We start from the raw sequence: 16,738 nt of genomic DNA on the forward strand, positions 1-16,738 counted from the left end.
CCCTAAAGCTGGGAACCTCACAGAAACTGCACCAGTTGGGTCTCTAGGAAAAGAACCAACAACTGGAAGGCTCGTTATACAGTCCTAAGAAACGATGACACTGTATGTAATGTATTTATTTTAATTAACTGTCTAACCAGAAAGGAATGGCAGGGCTCCTTAGCACTGTAGGTATTTGGTTGGTGGCTAAAAGCATTTTATTTTAGAGGTGGTCTGAGGCCTCTTAGCAAGGCAGAGTCACTTATATGTTGGACGCAGCGCTGAAAAGGCAGACTTCAGAGAGTGGATTCTGTATCAAATCACTGAACTGATCCCATTAAATACTGAAACTGCTTGGCACCAGGACTATAGCACAAGATGGGAGAATGGGAGATTCTGTCCCAAAATCCCAGTGCCAGACAGTTTCCACCCCTTCAGCAGGTTGAGGTGTTCTCTCCATTACAATGCAGTGAAACCATCATTTAGCCTCACTTTGAGATGGAGCAAAATGGGAAGCAGTTTCCCATTTATCTGTGAATAAACATGCAGCTTTTTTCTCTTCTAGGCTCTTAAAAAGCATTTTTGGTTGTGTAGCTCCTGGCTACTTGAGTAGCTCTGATACTCTTTCAGGAAATCCAGTTCTATCTTGTATCTGGAAGCTGTGTCTGGAACTGGCTGCCCAGGGAGGTGGCAGAGTCACTGTCCCTGGAGGTGTTGAAGAAACATGGCACTGAGGGACGTGGTTTATGGGCATGCTGGGAATGAGTTGATGGTTGGACTGGATGATCTTAGGCATCTTTTCCAACCTTAATGGTTCTGTGATTCCTTTGAAAAGAGCCTCAGACTCCCTGGCCTGCTGGAAAGGAGCACAAGACTTCAGGTTATGTCTCTGACTTGCTGTCAAGTTTCCCAGCTAGCCTTCCCATATCCAGATAGCACAGTGTGTGTGTAGTTTCAAATTCAAATTATTTAGCTTTAGCTGTGTTCTGGGCACTGCCAAACAATCGATAAGCTTCTGTCTCACCAGGGGGGAGCTTGATTGGATGTATTGCTTTCACTCAGGTCACCCTGTGACCACTCTTTTTCCTTCACATATCATCAGTGTTTATTCCCTCGCCCTCAGGCAGGGCATTTCTCAGACCTTTCCCTCCTGTCTGCAGGAAAAAAAGAAAAAAAGGGGAAAAAAAATAGAAAACAAGGAAAACCAATGTTAACTTTAAGACCCAGCCGGTGAGTCCTTTGATGGAGGAGAAGGGCAGTGGGTCAGAAGTGTTTTGTTGAGGCTTCCAGTAGCCAGAGCCAGTTCTGGTATGTGTCTGCTGCAGCGGATGTTTGTGGGTATTTCCAGCCCAACAGCAGCCATATCTCAGGACATCCCTATGTGAGCACACCCCGCTGTCTGCTTGGCCTTGGAAATGTGGATTTGCTTTTTCCTAAGGTATGCAGCACTCCATCCTGGAGCACATCTGTGTGGTCCTGTCAGCAGTCATGGAAGAGGCATTGCTGCAGTTCCCATCAGTCAGCATTCTCGGGTGCTGTCAAATAAACTCAATTGCAGCAGAGTGGGATGGTTGCTATTTTGCTGTTCTTCTCCCCAATTCTCCTGGACTTACACAGCTTTCCCTCTCTTTCGTAGGTGTCTGAAGTTCTGCTCACCTTCAAAAGTACTGCTGAATCCCCAGGATGTAAGAAATGCAGTGCAGTGAGTAGATGTTTTAATTCTATTTTCCTTTTAAGTGGGAAACCTGAGCTTGCTCGAACAGAAGGAAGAATAAAATGGCAATTTTTTTAGAAGACACTTTTAGAACTGCTTACAGCAAGTAACTCCAGTACTTTGGAACCAGTTGTGTGTCTCTGGCACCTCTTTGCAACCCACAAAATAAAGTCGGCATTGTATTACCACATAGGCTGAGTAATTATCTCGTTGCAGATATGAACCACATGAATGCATTTAACTTTGAATATGGTCAATAGAATGGACCATTAGCACCGTCTGAAGCTTGTTTGTTGTTTTCAAGCCCTACCAGACATTAAAAGACAAAAAACATTAATGGAGACTTGAGGCAAGGAATTCCTCAGGAAGAAAGCGTGTGTGTTCTGAAAGGGGAGAAAAACATGGATTTACTACAAAGTTGTTTTTGAGTGCGTGTGGGTGCATACAGAAACCCAGCCCTATCATCAGCACAGAAAACAACCCAAGATTTGGCTCCTGTCTGATCTGATTGAGGAACTTCAGAGGTACTTTGACACCATGTGAGACATCTGCATGCTTGGCTCCATTCCTTGCTTCAAAGCAGCTCAGACAGTATCTTGTGTGTGTGTGTGTGTGTGTGTGTGTGTGTATGTATATATACAGAACTTACATAGTGTATATATATGTGTGTGTGTATATGTTGTATATGTATACTATGCATACATATATGAACACTATATATATAACTATACATAGCTATGTAGTTATGTATAAAGCTAAACAGGTATCTAGTTATATATAGAAGCAATGACCACACTAGGAGTTTTCCTTTTGCAGTGCCAGAATTCACTGCTTTCCATATACTTTCCTATCAGAGCACTTGTAAAGGGGTTGGGGTTTTTTGAGGCTTTTAAAATCAGCCCAAGTCCAATTCTGTTTTTACCCTCTTCTGTTGGTGGTAGAAATCTATGGTTACTTGAAAATCAGCAGAATTTTGTTTCCATTTTTATTTTGGTGGCATAAAGCCTGTTTTCTGTTACACCAACACAAATCTATTTGGGCTACAGCAGAATAAAACCCCAAATTGAAATCAGCCTGAAAAAAGAAAGGGCTTTGTTATGTTAACAGGAATGAAATGGAGTCCATCAGCGTTCAGAAAAAAAAGACGTGGTAAAAATTGCTAAATAAATAACTGGCAGGCATTCAGAAATGGGTAAGCAAAAACCCTGCAATAGGGAATCCTGTTTTCTGCCTTTTGTGATGGATTCCAGCAATGAGTCCAGTTATTACTGGCAGAAAAGTGGCATGAAATCATGATGGTGTTTGGGGTTTGTCCTCAGTAAGTTCCATCGTCTAGTCTCCCTTTGAATCAAAAGTATTTTCTCCTTCCTTGGTGCTCAAGCTGCCGCAGGAGAGCTGCTAATCAAGCTGTGGGTTTATTATTTGTCAGTCATTTACAAAGCATCGCTCAGAGGGACTCTGGCCTCATTCTCTGCACTGTGCTGGCTGCAGAGAGATGGGATGGGTAGAGACCAAGTTAGAAAGATACATTCAGCAGAAAGGTGCTGTGTAGCACATCGTGTCTCTCAAAGTGTAACCGTACATTAGGAATGCTGTTCAGGCAACGTTTGCTCTCAGATGTTTCATTCTCTGTTAAGTAGGCAGTGTTGAAATTTGGCCTCTGCTCTGCAAGCATCTCTGAAGTCCTGACGAATGTGTGTTCTAATGCACCCGCATGGTGCTCACTGCTTCAAGAGGAGCAAATGGGGACCTGCTTGTTCTGTGTTCAAGCACTTCAAAGGCAGAGTGCTGGTGCCACGCAAATGCTGTCTGTGTTGTTAAGTCAAAGCAAAGCAGTGATGCAGGAGCTCTGATATATCATGGCTGTGTTAAGAGGGTGAGAGATAAAGCAGAATTGCTTGGAAGCTGCCCAGGTAACACATGTAATCTCAGATGGCTCTGAAGTTATTGCAGTGAGATGCAGTCATTGTTCAGCAGAGAAAGGAGACAGTAAATTCCCATTTTCCTGTCTTCTCATGCTCTGGCTTGTGAAAGGCTGTTTGACCAAAGCCAAGAGGAACTGGGCAGCGGGAGATGGCTGCAGCATGGCAATGCCAACAGAGAAACAAAAGAGTGGAGGAGAAACCAGAGGTAGAAGAGCTCATCTCCTTTATCTCTGCTCTCTGGTGTTGTCCTGCAAAATGCTTTGGGCATTCAGCCTGGAAAGGTACACTGGCGAGAGAAAGAAGGCTGCTTTGCTTTTCTGCTTTCCTTCATCCACCCCCAGTTATCTCCTGTCACTCAGAGTGTGACCTGCCTGCTGGAGAGAGTTTATGTCATGTGGCAGCTCTCAAAGACTGTCCCTCTGCACTGGCTATAAGGAAGAAGTATTTTACAATAAGGGCAGTGAAGCACTGGAACAGAGGTATTGGATGCTCCATCCCTGGAGATATTCAAGGTCAGGCTGGACAGGGCTCTGAGCAACCTGATCTAGCTGTAGGTGTCCTTGTTCATTGCAGGAGAGTTGGCCTAAATGACGTTTAAAGGTCTCTTCCAACTCAGATCATTCTGTGATTCTATGAGGGGGACACATCACAGCAGAGTAGCATCTGTTCCACACTGGGATGCTGTGCAGGGAACAAGGAGTTACCAGCACAGGTTGCAGCATTGGGCTGGTGAGACATGGCAGGTCTGGCCAGGGAGTGTGGAAGGCGAAGAAGCACATTTTGTGGATTGGAAAAGATTGGAAAAAGTCACTTGGAAAAATGAACTGTTTTCTGATGGAACTTCTGGACGTGTGCTGTGAAGGAGCAGGAAGCCTTTCTCTGCCACATATGATTTGTATTGGTTTTGAGGGCTGCAGGTTTGTTTTTTGTTATTTGGAGTTTGAGCGGTGAATTTACAAACACTTTTTACTAAAGCAAAGCAAAGCTTTGCCAGCAGTGTGTGGCAGCACCCTGTGCAGGGTTTTAACTCTGGATGATGCCCTCAGCCCCCAGCCAGGAGAGGGTGAGGAGATTTCCTCCATGTAACATCAGATCCACGTTCGCCCCGCAGCCGGAGGCAGCTTTTCCCCAGTGCTCAGCACATCCCAGGCTTTGCTAATGCCAGAGCTACTCCAGCTTTCCATCAGCCCCAGCGCAGCCATCCCCCCAAGGACCTGGCTTGGGAGGAATGAGGAAAAGAGAAGAAAGCAGGTTTTGTTCCATTCTTCCTATTTCTGGTTGTGTCTCTTCTTCCTTTTCCATTAAGCATGATGTCACAAATGACATCAGTCCAATAACTGCTTGCGGTTGTCATAGTCACAGTCTGTGACACCCAAACAAAGCAGCAGGAAACCAATGCTGGCGTACAAATGCTGTAATATTCATCACATTCCCTTTGATTAATAACTGTGCGATTAGGTATTTTTTTTTCCATTAGAAAAAGATGAGCAGAGGGGAGGCTAAACGAACAAAATGAAGCTGTTGGGGAGGGGAATGTTGTCCCTGTCTCCATCTGAGCCATGCAGCCACACTTCTGCCTCTGTTTCCACTTCCTTATGTAAGAGTTGCCTGGGTCCTTGATGATTCGGCTCCACACACTGGGCCTGGCAGTAGGGAAGCATCTGCTCTAGGGCAGACCACAGCAATTTTAAGAACCCTTCACTTAGAAGACACACGCAGGCTGTCCTGGGGAGCTGTGGTTGCCCCATCCGTGCAGGTGCTCAGGACCAGGTTGGCTGGGACCCTGGGTTGCCAGGTCTAGTAGGGTGCAAGCAGCCCATGGCAGGGGTTGGTGCTGGGTTGGCTTTGAAGTCCCTTCCAACCCAAGCCATTCTGCGATAAGACTCAGTGATATTGTATGAAATAGATAGGAAGCTGCACTGGAGCTCGTGGCTCCCATGCTTGGCTGGGATCAGGAGCTGGCCTTGCTGAACCTGGGGCAGAGTCCAGCAGCAAGCACTGCCCCAATGGGGGGCCACAGGGCCTGGCAGGGGGGGTGCTCATGATATAATAGCTGGAGGTTGATTAATATGCTGTGAGTCAGAAACACCGGGGTGTTTTAGCTTTCTCCAGTTGCTATGGCAACGTTATTTTAACAAATAGCTTTTTAATATTTAATTAAAACTCAGCTTTTGGCGAGCCGGAGTAAAAACTATTACAAACACTACTACAAAGGGTTAGCAATGAAGTGTATTCAGAGCCACAGGTTTTGGTGGCTTTTTCTTCTTCCCCCCCCAGCCCCTCCTCCCCCAAACTGTCAGCTTCCCAAAGGAGAAAACTGAATAAATCACTGTAATTCATTAGTTGTGAGAAACGTATGCGTGTTCCCAAGACACAAAGCAAATGTAATGCAAATCTGCAGTTACACTTGACAACTGAAGGTTGTCGCTTCTTTAATGCCTAACACCAAGCTGCTCTGTGGGGACGGGGTTTGGTAGCGTTTCTTAAATGCTGCTTTGTTGCCGGACTTCCTCGCTCTACCGTTGCCTGCCGGATGAGCTCATGCCCATTTTGTTCGCTGCCTGTTCTTCCATGCGAGGTTGGATGCTTTTCCCTCGCCAGCTTGTGGAGGAGGCTGGTGCTGGGGCCGGTCCCTGGACTGGTTCCTGGTCTTTTTTTAGGTGAGCTCCTCTGCTCCCCGGTGCTGTGCAGACACAAATGAACAGAGAACTCAGTCTCAAGAGAAAAATAAATATTGAACAGTTCTCTTTGTAAATACCTGTTATTTATAGAATGGTCGCGGGTTCGGTGAGTGGGGTTGCTTCTTATGCAGGCATGCTGCCTTCAGGGATTCGGTGAATACTTAATGTCATTTGTGGTATAATAATGAAATAAATGTGTCGCTCCCGTGGGATTCCCTCCCGGCCCCTATTTTCTCTGATTAACTCCAGTATTGCACACTTTGTCTCCATTTGCATCGCATCACTTAATCTTGTAGTGAAACGGCATTTGGAAAATAACACCTTTGTTTCCTGGAGGGAGGGGAAAGCTGTTCAGTGTTTTGACAGACACAGAAGAGTCTGAAACTACAGGTAGTGCATCACATATCTCCGTCGTGCCTCACCAGGTCCCTGGCGCTGGTACTCTCCCAGAAGGCTGGGATAGGGTTGAGCAGCACAGCACTGAGACATAAAGCTTTCCTTCCTATTTATGCTGAAGTCATGCTGTATAGCAACACCAATTTCAGTGATAATATTGTTGATGATATTGAACCCTGTGTCATGCTGCTAACTCTCAACACCTCTGTACTGCACATAGTGCATTAGGCAGTTCTTTAAAGCATTCTTCTGCATTTCCATGTTTGTGTACATGGGATCCCTCTGTTTAATCCTCTCTGATAGCTGGTGGCTGTCTCAGGGAGCCCAGACATGATCTAGGGGTGCAGTGGGAGTTGTGATTCCATTGATGTGTCATGTGGACTCTTCCTAAAAAAGCTGAAATATGATTTGCAAGGGGAAATAAAAGCTCTGCTGCAAACATAGACTGCAGTAGGAGAGCTCAACTGCTTGGTCCCTGGTGCAACCTCAGCAGCTTGGCCTCCTCATGTGGGTGAACTGCAATGCAAGGTGCTATATGGGCTTCAACTCACAGTATGTAAGGCAGCAAAAAGGTCCAAGCTGGCACAAAGGACGAATCTCCCCAGTGCTCAGAGCCATTGCAGTGACAGGGATACCCAAAGCAAAGCGAGACCAAATGCCTGTTAGCGATTTAGGATCCACGCACACACTTGGTATCACAAGTCCAGTAATATGGCCTCAATCCCCATCCCAGTAATCTTTAAGGTCCCCTCCAGCCTAAGCCATTCTGTGATTCTGTAAGGGCTGTTTTTATATTAAACACATTATAAACCTGAGCATCCCACAGTTCTAGGGTAATGTGTAGCGCTGCCTATTGCAGCCCTAAGTTGTGCTCGGGTGTGCTACTGTAGAAACTGTGCTGCTTCCCTTACTAAGAGAAGCTCCAAAAGCAATGAAGTGTGCATTTTCTGTGTGTCATGAGGATGGCTGAGTATCTCCTTCCAGCCACGTCTGGCTGAGTAATTGTGTCACTCGGATGAACTACTGACTGTGACGAGAGGCTTGGGCGAGTGCTGAGGTGGTGGGGAGGCTGTGAGGAAGAAGATGTGGTACAAAGCCACCAGAGCCTGGGCTTGCAAAGGTGGGAAAGGGTCTGGAGGGCAAGGACTGAAGAGCAGCTGAGGTTGCTGGGTTTGTGCAGCCCAGAGCAGAGATGAGGGGAGGCCTGATGGCGGCTGCCGCTCCTGACAGGGAACGGAGGGGCAGCTCTGAGCTCTGCTCTGTGTGACAGCGACAGGGCCCAAGGGAACGGCATGGAGCTGTGCCAGGGGAGGGAAGGTGGGGGTCAGGGACAGGGGCTGCACAGGGCAGTGGGCACAGCCCTGAGCTGCTGGGGCTCAGGGGGCATCTGGACAGTGCTCTCAAATACAGGGTCCATTTTGGGGTGGTCCTGTGTGGAGCCAGGAGCTGGACTCAGTGATCCCTTTGAGTATCCTCCAATTCAGGATGTTCTTTTCTGTGTTCTTGCTGTATGTCAGAGGGTTAGAGGTGCAGGATTACTGTGTACCTGTTGTAAGCACATGGTGACGGTGATGCACGTCTCCCTTCCAGTGGAGAACAGCTCCAATGAGACCAACCAGCCAAAAATAAATCCAAGATGGACTCATTGCCACCCTGCAGCAGCAGTGTAGCACGGTCTGGGTTGCAGCAGGGGCTTTGTGTGGCTGGGGTTTCCCTTAGCTCCCTCCCATATGAGGTCTCTGCCAGGGCTCATCACCTCCTCCTGAAGCTGCCGCTTTGTGCCATGGCTGCATTTGCAGATCCCCTTCTGCTCGGCTGCACTCAGCATGCTGCACAGCTTCTGGACAACCCAGCTGCCCTCCTGTCCTGCTTGTGCATGGTTTTATTGCTTTCTCAACCCAGTGCATTTAATGGCAAATCTTCAGAGCAAATTAAAAAATCCAGTAAGTTTAGCTGGTGAAGCACACCTGTGAATTGCAGTCGTTGTGTTCCTGATTCTGACATCACCCTTCTGCAACAAAATCTCCCAACCCATGCATTGCTGTGCTCATCAGGTCTCTGGGCAGCAGTAGAACTGAAAATGACGCTTCTCCTTCTGAAAGCCCCCCTGTGCTCCAGTTTGCATCAGCAGCACTGTGCTCAGGTGTAGTGTCCTATTTTGTGTCCACCTAATACACATACCTTCAGATGCAGTGATGGTGACTCAGTGGGTTCCAATTGTGCTTTCCTTTTCAGATGTCACCTCACATATTTGAGCAAAGGAGCCTGATGTCCTGTTTGCCTCAGTGAGGGCGAAGGCAGTGTGGGTGGGACGCCTGCACGTGTGTTGGAGTTGTAGTGGGCACCACTTGCTCTGTGCTCTCTGTGGGGCAGAAGTACCCTCAGCTCTTTGCCTTCATTGGGCTGAAGGGACTGAACAAAACATATCTGACTGAATGAGTGGAAATTTGTTAGGTTTAACCTTCCAGCAGATTTGCCTGCGAGGCAAATCACAGACAGTAACACTTGGTGCTGCTTGTTGTTCCTGAGCCACCAATTGTAAAGCATCTAGCTTAATGCTCTAAATTACTATTTTTATCATGGTATAAATGGTTAGTAGAGCATCTTGAGAAGTCTGTGTTGACTCATGGGGACAGCAATATTTAGCACATATTTAGCACACCATTTTTCTTTTCTTTTTTTTTTTTTTTTCCTTTTTACCTTCAAAGCAGTTTACAGCTGGTAATCCTTCTAACTCCGCTTCGAGGAAGGAAACAGCGTAAACTCTTTGGGGCAGGGATTGATGCTTGTTTGTTTTTGTAGCACTCAAGCTGGAATTGAAGAAAAACTGCTGGTCTGGGAAAACAGTCTCACTATAAAAATCCTACATCATATCATACAGAGAAGTCATTCCACAAGAATAGCTCCAAAATGCTGGAGAAGGTATTGGGATTGGGATACTCCCAGTGCTAACAGTTAAATGGTATTCTGTCTTTCTCAAATTTATGAAAGGCAGTTTTATCTGTCTCGTGAGGTTTTCTTTTGTTGTTTAAAGTTCCATAAATCTACATGGGAGATCTTAAAATTGGATGAGGGCTGTGTGACTAACTGAGGCATTTCTGAGTTAAGTTGTAACATGAAGCGTAAGAAAATAGAGGCTCTCTTGGCTGGTTGCATTAGAAGGATATATTTGAACCAGTGTGTTGCATGTCATTAAACATATGGTGAATCACATCTGACACACATGCCAAGAAGAGTCTGAGATAATGGGACCAAAATGTCATTCAATAACAGTGTTCACATAACGGAGTAATTTCCTGGAATATAATCTACAGGGATTGTGAAATTCAATTTGAAAAAAAGAAAAAAATGCATCCTATCTTGCCCTTTGCAAAGTAAAGCCATCAGAAATTGTTAACTCCTTATTTGTTCCTGCTGCAATTTATGACTTCCTAGAATCAATTTGATTAAATGCATTTGCACGTAGTTGTGTTTTGTGTGCAGTTGAGTGTACAGCAAATCTGTGCCAGCACAGTGATGCTCTCTGGGGATCTTATGCACCTTAAGAGAAAGTATAGTCTCGTCTCATTATTGCTAACCTATCCTAAGCCTGCATAAAGTAAACTGAAGAGATTACTGAAGTTGTAGTGTAGGGTTTTCTGAAAGCCAGACTCCAGATCTGCTCAGTCTGTGCCTAACCTGTGCTTCAGACCTTGACTTCTGCTCCTTGCAAACATTCTTTAGCATCGTTGGTGTTAGTCAGATGGCTAATTTATTAGAAACTTATTGGCTCCAGTTTGTTTGCACAGACCTTATTGAATTAGATTGGAAAAACACTGTGGAACGTCAAAGAAAAGCAGAATGTGGATTCATGGTCTTTCCTTTTTTGTAGACCTTTTAAAATAGGATGCTTAGGATGTCTTTCCATCTATGTGTAGATGCAAATCGCTGTTGAAAATGAAGCAAAGTGTTTTATGAACACTGCCTTGGCCAAAGTGTTGAACCTTGGGAGCAGAGGTGGGCATGGGCAGAAGCGAGGGCATATGGTAGCTCCTGCTCTGGGTTCAGGTGGAGAGCAGGGTGCAGGTTAGTTATTCTCCTGTTCCCTTCTGTCCAGGACTTTTGAAGCCCCCTTGTCACTGCCTCTTCCTTTCTGTTCTCATTTCCCCTGCCCAACTCTAAAAAAGCCGAGGTGCAACCCAACACCTGCTGTTTTCATCATTACCCAAAAATCACCCTTTTTTCCCCACTGGAAGACCCTCCACTATCATCCGTGCAGTGATATGTATGCACACACGCATACACAATATACTTTCAACTCCACAAAGATCAAATTTGTATTGAAATCATATATGTAACATCATCAAAGCTTCAGTTTAAGCAGGCCAGATGGAAATGCCCTGCTGACCTACTGCCCATTAGAAAAACATATCTGCAGCTAGTTGTCAACGGGCTGCTTTCTTTTCCTTTCTTTCCTTTTCTTATCATTTCTCTGCTTTCTCTTCATAAGAACTTCAGTGCCACATTAAAGAGATTACAGGTACTTTTCATCTTTATCTATTTTTCTCCAGTTTTACTTCTTCCCAGCAAGCCTCAGGGATTTTTCTTGGGGTTTTTTTGGGTGTTTTCTTTTATTATTATTACTTTTTTTTCCAGTTATTATTATCCTATTTTAAAGTCACTGATTTATAGCTCTCCTACTTCCTGAGTAAAACTGACCCTCTATTGAACATCTTCAGACAGCCCTTCTTTTGAATCACATGGGACTGGAAGCAGAGAGCTGGGTTCAGAGATGCTTCTTTCCTTGCACTGTTTACTCTCTACAAAAACAGTGATGGTGTGCTATTACTATATAGTTTCATATACATCAAGCATGTGTGCACCCACATGTTGAAACAGTATTGTCCAAGGAGGAAAGGCTTATATTTCACTTACACCGTCTTGATTTCTTACTTCAGAACTGGTAAAAATCTCACATCACTCTTTTGCTCTCTTGCCCTCCTAGTATGCTTTTGGTAGGTTTCTGCTATGTGTGATTTTGTTTTTTATGCGAGCATCAGACAGTGCCTTGATTCCGCTGAACCATAGGGGCTAAGATCCCATCTCAGGCTCCTGTACATGGGTTAAATGTCTGGGGGTAAAGGGACTTGGTGGGTGGCACTCCTGGGACATGGGCAGCAAAGGACATCTTTTGTAACCCCACAGCTTGGGCCATGATGTTGTTCAGCTTTTGAAGCAATGAGAAGGTATCTTTGGACAGTCTGGAAAGGGGCATTTTTCTGTCCTTGCCATATGATACCAGCACTACATTGTCCAGTCTTCAAAGGAAGAAACTTGAAATGCCACAGTGGCTGTCCTTCATCCTTCCTAAATAATGAATCCAGCAACATTCATTTGCCTTGGTGGAATCTGTGTTGGTCCAAAGAGACTGACCTCAGCAGTTAGGCTACTTTATTCTATAAAAGGAGTAAAATCTGTCCTATCCTTGTTTTGAAAGAATAAGATCTAGAACTAAAAACAAGGGATGAGAAGAACACAGAGAGCCCTTTGTTCTTTCATCTTTCTAGACCTAATGTTAAAACACTTAATTCACTCATTCATCGGGTCACATTGGGCGTGATTACCTCACAAGGTAGAAGGACCCTTCCTCCCCATAGACTCAGTAGCATTGCTGAAGGCCACACAGAGCAGGAGCTATGTGAGTAGTTTCTCCTGTTCCTTCTGACCAAGCTGCCTAAATCCCTTCATGTTTTGGTGGGGATGAAGAAGGCAAAAGACATCAGAAAGGAATTAGGTGATAGGATGGCTTGGGTTGAAAGGGTCTTTAATGACCACCTCGTTCCCACAGCTGATGGCAGGGACTTCTTTCACCAGACCAGGTTGCTCAAGGACAAATCCAGCCTGGTCTTGAACACTTCCAATGATGGGGCATCCACAACTTCTCTGGGCAACCTGTTCCAGTGACACTTCCATGAAAAAACAAAAAAAGAAATTGTGAAAACGAATTTTGATTGAGATAATGCTTTGAACACTCCTTGGAGACGTGGTTTCAAATCTTTGTTGGACTCAACCTTAATCACTGGACTATTGCTTCTTCTCTTCTCACCTTATTTGGATTTTGGGGTTGGGTGATTTCAGATAACAGCCTCAGCTCTTGCCTTTTTTTTCAGCTGTGGAACATAGTATTCCCTAAACTTCAGAAACTGTTGTGCAACTAAACTTTCACATAAAGCCTCAGGAGAAATAACTCTAGATAGCTCCAGCCTGAAATCCGAGCAGCTAGGGCAGTGTCTTGCAGGTGATAAGATGGAGAGGGAATGCTGATGGGAGGGATGAAAAAGTTGGCTTGAGTGCCAGCTTTGGATCCTGAGCAGTTACACAAAGGATTTGGCTTGATAGCTAGATTGAAAAATATCCTAAGATGACATGTGCCTGGAGGTGTCAGCAACTGCAAATGTCTCAGGGTGCTGAATTCCTAAAGTATTCATTAAAGGGCGAGGGAGAGGGGGCTGTGTCAGTGGAAGACTTGTGGTTGTGAAGACAAGCTTGAAAGCACAGCATGTGTTCAGTGGGTGCTGAATCCACAGCAGGTCGGTGCTAATAGTGCATCATCCAGTGGTGCCTTAGCAGGCACCAAAGGAGATGGTCTGTGTCCTCAGGCTGGAGACATCGCACGTCTTATGGTATACGTGGTCCAGTTTCCTTAATTGTGCTTCCTCTTGCTGCTGCAAAGGTAGTTTTCCATTCTGTTTGGGAAACCAAATACATGGACTGTGTTTTACAAAGCAAGCAGATAACCAACCAGCAAATGACCAAGTGGGTGTTCGATGGTTTGAGCTGAGGTTCCTTCCCTACATGTCCTGGTGGTGGGATTGCCAGGCTGGCCTCAAACACTAGAAATTTTTTTGCATGCACTTTCCGCATCCTGATTTGTTTTGCAGTGAGGTCCATGCAGAAATGCACACTTGGAGCTGATGAGTTGCCATGACAAGAACTGCCACACTGCACCAATCTCAGAGCAGGGTTTTTGTTGGTTATTTTTTTTAAGGAGAGAAGTTTTCACAAACATCATAAAACTGAGAGATGAACTCAATAAGCACAAGCAGGTCACAAAATCAGTGGCTTTTGATATCGTGCAGTTAAGGCTCTTTTTATTCTCCTTCATCCCCTGGAAGGAACACACGTGTTTTGGCAAACACATCCCGAACATCAGCGTCTCGCTGAGCGTCGGTGACTGGTTGGTTGGAGCCTATTTTCAGCTCACAGGAAAGGAGGGAGGAGTGTCTGCTGAAATCACTGGAAATGAGTGCATGTTCTGGTTGCTTTGCTGCAGACCTGCTTCTGGCCATTTTCCTGCTTTTCACGCTCCGTGGCCCTGGTAGGCAGCACTGTGGATTGGTAACATGCTGTGTCAGATGAGATGTGAGTCTGAACTTCTTGCAGAACTTTGCTGTTAGCCTGCATGGGCTGAATGGAGATTATTGCAGTGCCAGCACCATGCAATAACGCTCAAGTTTGGGGTTCTTATGGAATGAGCATTTCATGAGCTGTTGCTGAATGCTTTCCATGATGGTTATGCTCAGGGTTTTGCAGGGTTTCTGTCTCCATTTGGCTGCAGAGGCAAAAGAGCTGCTCAAATCAGAGGTTTTCTTGGAAACAGTGAGGCTTAGCACTTCTCTCACACCATTCCTCTGAAGACAGGGCCAGAGCCTGCGCCTGACATGGGGCGAGGGTATGGGTTAATGCTTTCCTTCTGACTTCAATTTGGCCTTCTTTGAAAATTTTAGCAAGACAATCCATGAGTAAGGCAAGCACGGGTGAGCTTCGGGGGTTAAAGCAAGAAGTAGAGGTAGGGTTGGTTTGGAAAGAAGATTGAAATGTACAAAAAGAGAAGAAAACTGAACTAATGAGGCTTATGGGATGTTACAGACACAAGCTCAGGTTGCTTTCCTTCTGATGATGCATAGAGCAGCAGGATTGCCTCCCGAGTCGGTTCCTGGTTTTGTGCTTCTGCCTTCCTGTGGCTTCTTTGCGTTACATTCTGCTGTCATCTTTTCGGAGAACAGTGGTTAGATTTTCTTGCTTTTGGGGACAATTGATTACGTGTAAGAAACGACTCAAAAATAAATTCTTCAGATACTTTTTAGTGGGGCGGAATTGCTCAACAGGAGATTTCTGACATGCCAAAAGGCAACATGAAATAATCAATTGACCTTGTAAGAGGCGACTGAGACGCACTCCCCCAGGGAGATGTTTTTCATGTGTATAAACCAGCCTTGATTTTTTTTCAACCGAGATCCCTCCTACTCACCAGAAACAGGAGAAGAAACCCAGTTGAAAAGAAAAAATAAAAGGATTTAGACAAATATTCCTCAGTAAGATGTCGCCGTAGCGAGCGGTTCCCTTCTTCTGCTCTTCTGCATTTCTGAAGTATTGCTCAAGAACCATTGTTACAATTTGTTCATCTGGACGTGATATGAAGCAGCCCAAGGGGGATCCAGGGAGACAGAAAGGCCAGTACTTGTAATGAATCCGTGCAGGAAACAGTGAGTACGTGAAATTAAAGTGTGTTGGAGGAGACAGGAGGAGGTAATTGTCGAGTATGCTCCTTCATGCTTAAGGTGTCCTGATGGCAAATGTTTACACTGGTTAGGAAGAAATGAATGGGAGGTTTTGCCAATTCTTTCTTCTTGTTGTCATTGACAGTTTATTCCTTGGCACAGTAATAATCTGTCTGGGTGAAACATTGTCCCTCTGTGGTTTGGGAGTCCAAGGGGTGTTCCAGGCAGATGCCAAAGCATCTGAACTTTGGCTGTTCCAAATCAGAGTTGGGTTTGGAAACAGGGACTGGTTTGTTCTGAATCCTGTGATGTTTGAAATGGGAAATGGAAGAAACAAAGCGTGTCCTTCTCTGTGGCTCTCTCTGTGGCAGAAGTCTGTGAAGGTGTGGGTTATGCTATGCTAGTCTGATCCTATTTCCAAGTGTGTCTCTTGACTGTGTTTGGTACATGATCAGGTCTTTTGGAGCTTCATTTCTTTCCAGAGATGCTTTTCACTCCCTTTTTCAAAAAGAAGCGCTGTTTCTTTTGAACTGATTTTAAATAATTTGTGAGTGATCCAGCAATCATCTCTTCTTTGTATTTCACAGCGAAATGAAAACGCAGGGAAACTCCCATGCTGCCAAATCCCACTCCTTCCCAGCAGCAACATCTCAGGCTGTGCTCACCCTCCCCTGCCCCACATTGGCATCTTTTCCTGGAGCTCCCATCCTCTACCCTGGGACACTTCTTGCTCTCACTACTTACAGGGCTGCATTCTGAGCCCTGCTGCACTGGCGCACACACACACACATGGGCTGCCAGATTTCATGCAAGTGGAGAAATGTGACTCAGAGGAATTATGTTAGGTCAATTTAAATGCCATGCTCCTGGCCTCTGGAGGACAAGAATGTACCTGGAAATCAGAGAGTCTTACTCAGGTGATTTTGCAGCAGCCTGGTAGCAAAAGTCCTGTGAAGAAGAAACTGAGGGCAGAGCTCTGGCACTCACAGATCTATCGTGTGCTGCTCATCACGTTGGAGTCTGTAGAATTCATGCCCCAAAAAAGCAGTGCCTGACTCCCCTCTGTCCCCACCGTTCTTCAGCGCTGCCATGGGAAGCAGGAGGTGACACTGCAGTGGGGGGAGAGCTTCTGACCCAGCCATGGAAACCCAGCAGTGTGTGACAAGGGGGAAGGATTGCATTGTGCACCCAGGGCCTGGTGTGAACAAAGGTCCTTTGTGGCCCTGCCAAGTGCTCCCAACAGCAAAGCATTGCAGTGTGCAGAGGGCAGTGGCTCTGCCCTGTGATAGATCAGAGCAGCAAAGGGGTACAGGCAGGCCCATTCCCCATCAGTAAGCAAGGATTTGAAAGGCTTTTAACTCTGTGCTTGGCTTCCCTTTGAAGAGTTGTACGTATAATCTGTGATTATCTTCAAGAAAGTAAATATTCATCTTTAATACAAGGTTATTAGTTGCATATTAGTATATTAGTTGGATGACAAGTTAGAACAGTGGTACAGAGCAA

General features: G+C 45.5%; 1 protein-coding gene across 1 annotated transcript in view; it reads left to right on the forward strand.

Moving 5' to 3' along the window:
- The first annotated feature begins 796 nt into the window (after positions 1-796).
- The window catches only part of ZHX2 (zinc fingers and homeoboxes 2), a 35,432-nt gene continuing 19,490 nt past the window's right edge, over positions 797-16,738 (forward strand). The window contains exon 1 of the mRNA XM_015856219.2: positions 797-1,681. The gene's annotated coding sequence lies outside the window, so the exon portion shown is untranslated. The remainder of the gene's footprint in view (positions 1,682-16,738) is intronic.

The sequence above is a fragment of the Coturnix japonica genome, chromosome 2, assembly GCF_001577835.2.
Source record: "Coturnix japonica isolate 7356 chromosome 2, Coturnix japonica 2.1, whole genome shotgun sequence".
Taxonomy (NCBI): domain Eukaryota; kingdom Metazoa; phylum Chordata; class Aves; order Galliformes; family Phasianidae; genus Coturnix; species Coturnix japonica.